The following is a 3,005-nucleotide window of genomic DNA, read 5'->3' as shown; positions in this document are numbered from 1 at the left end:
AAGTTACCATAGAATAACCCATTCTATTTACCTAATAAATGAAAATGGAAAGTCTCTGGTAAAGACATCATGCATTGTGTCTAAGAGTCTTCACCATTCTCTTAGACACAGTGACCAGCATACAATCAAATATTAATAGACATATGAATAGGCAGAAAAATGTGACCAAAAATAAAAGAAAAATAAATAATAACATCTCCACAGATGTTACAGATATTGGATTTAGTAGACTAAGATGAAAATGATTTAAAAAAAAAAAGTGTGGATTGGGGTCAGTGATATCCAGAGGGCCGAGGCAATGTGTCTGTAGGAAGAGATATGGAATACAGTCCTTAAGAAATATGGCATAAAAATGGCTTCCAAAAGAACCCTTGTCATCCTGGCTAAATGAGCAAAGGAAATGGAGATAGTCAGCCCTGTAGATGTCATGAGATGAGCTGGAATTATGGTCACCATTGCAGGTCTGGATGGAAAAGACCCCGTACAGTGTAGCTGTGGTGTTGTCATTTGTCCTGATGCCAGTCTTGAAGATGCAAGAAAAGGAGGGACCATATGATGTGGGTTCCTATCGGGAGGGAACCTGGATACAGGCTCTGGTTCTGAGTCTGCTGCCATGAAAGAGATACTGAAGGAACAAGAAAAAAGGAAGGGCCCCATAGCTTCATCTCTGCAGGTCCTACTGCTCTGTTGGCTCATGAAATAGGTTCTGGAACAACCTACAGAATGGGAGAAAATTTTTGCATCCTATGCATCCGATAAGGGACTGATAACTAGAATATACTTAGAACTCACGAAAATTAGGAAGAAAAAATCAAATAACCCCATTAAAAAGTGGGCAAAGGACTTGAACAGAAATTTTTCTAAAGAAGACAGAAGAATGGCCAACAAACATATGAAAAAATGCTCAACATCTCTAATCATCAGGGAAATGCAAATCAAAACCACAATGAGATATCACTTAACCCCAGTGAGAATGGCCTTTATCAAAAAATCTCCAAACAGTAAATGCTGGCGTGGTTGCGGAGAGAGAGGAACACTCCTACACTGCTGGTGGGACTGCAAACTAGTTCAACCTCTGTGGAAAGCAATATGGAGATACCTTAAAGCGATACAAGTGAATCTACCATTTGATCCAGCAATCCCATTGCTGGGCATCTACCCAAATGATCCAGTGACACTCTACAAAAAAGACACCTGCACTCGAATGTTTATAGCAGCACAATTCATAATAGCAAGGCTGTGGAAACAGCCCAAGTGCCCATCAATCCAAGAATGGATTAATAAAATGTGGTATATGTATACCATGGAGTACTATTCAGCTCTAAGAAACAATGGTGATATAGCACATCTTATATTTTCCTGGTTAGAGCTGGAACCCATACTACTAAGTGAAGTATCCCAAGAATGGAAAAACAAGCACCAGATATATTCTCCAGCAAACTGGTATTAACTGAGTAGCACCTAAGTGGACACATAGGTACTACAGTAATAGGGTATTGGGCAGGTGGGAGGGGGAGGGGGGAGGGTATATACATACATAATGAGTGAGAGGTCCACCATCTTGGGGATGGTCATGATGGAGACTCAGACTTTTGGGGGGGGGGAAATGGGCATTTATTCAAACCTTAAAATCTGTACCCCCATAATATGCTGAAATAAAAAAAATATGAGGTAGGACACCTGGGAGGTAATTAGGTCATGAGGGCAAAGCCCTTGTGAATGGAATTAGTACCCTTATTAAAAAGGCCTAAGGCGGCTTGTTTGCCCTTTTGACCAGGTGAAGATGCAGCTAGAAGGCATGTCTATGAACCAGGAAATGGGCTCTCACCAGATACTAAATCTACCTGTATCCTGGTTTGGACTTTTCAGCCTCTAAAAACATGAGGAATAAATATCTGTTGTTTATAAGCTAAAAAAAAAAAAAGAAAGAAAGAAATAGGTTCTGGAAGTAAAGTTACAACACACCCGCTTGCTAAAGACAAAATGATGACTGGAAGTCCTTACAGCTACACTGAGAGTTGTATGGAAAAGGATGGCCTGATCCTCACAAGCCAAGATCCGGGGACCAGCTTCGAGTTTGCTCTTGCCACCGTGGAGGCGCTGAGTGGCAAGGAGGTGGCAGATCAAGTGAAGGCTCCACTTATTCTCAACAATTAGAGCAGAAAAATGTGACAGTCAGAGAAGTAGGTCATTTGTAATCCATTCTGACTGTGTTCTCTAAAAACATTGGTGGGTTAATGTGGCAAGAAGCCACCTTTCTTACTGCTTTTGGGAAGTACAAATGTGAAGTAACAGCTATACAGGGGTCTCTCAACCTACAAATTGTGTCTGTACATTTCTGAGCCTTGTTTGCACAACAAACAAGGCATTTAGCAAACTAAAAAAAAAAAAAAAGAACAAAGAAAAAATGGGCAAAGTGGATGAAAACATGGAAAATGTAGAAAAATTCAATAGAGAAGTGGATTTCATTCAAAAATAAAAGTATGGAATAAAAATGTATTCTATCTAAAATAAAAGACTATTGGATATGCTTAACAATAGGCTGGGCACAACAGAATACAAAATTAATGCACTTACAGACAGTATAAAATATCCAAACAGAACCACAGAGAGAATAGAAAGAACAAGAACAAAACAGAGCAAAAAAAAAAAAAAAAAAAAACTACAAGGAACATAATCAAAGATTTAACATGTGTTTAGAGTTCCAGAGGAAAGTAGAGAGAAATTGAGGCAGAGCAATATTTGAAGAAAAAATAGTTTTATATTTTCTAAAATTGATGAAAGACATCAATCTGCAGATTCAATAAGTTCAGTAAACACCAAGCAGGATTAAAACAAAGATAACCATGCTGACACATCTTAAAGTGCATAAAATCAAATCAAAAGAAAGAAAAAAAAATCTTAAAAACAACCAGAGGGGGGAAATACCTTACCTATAAAGGAAAAACAATTATATTGACAGCTGAATTCTCAAAGGAAACTGGAAGACAAAAAAATGAAGAAAT

The 3,005-nt window shown here is 38.3% G+C and overlaps 1 pseudogene; it reads left to right on the top strand.

Moving 5' to 3' along the window:
* The first annotated feature begins 352 nt into the window (after window positions 1-352).
* LOC109730927 (Parkinson disease protein 7 homolog) lies at window positions 353-2,157 on the top strand (annotated as a pseudogene).
* Window positions 2,158-3,005: the final 848 nt, after the last annotated feature.

The sequence above is a fragment of the Microcebus murinus genome, chromosome 10 (assembly GCF_040939455.1).
Source record: "Microcebus murinus isolate Inina chromosome 10, M.murinus_Inina_mat1.0, whole genome shotgun sequence".
NCBI lineage: Eukaryota > Metazoa > Chordata > Mammalia > Primates > Cheirogaleidae > Microcebus > Microcebus murinus.
Note: the sequence above shows the minus strand (reverse complement) of the source record. Positions and strands in the feature narration are given on the sequence as shown.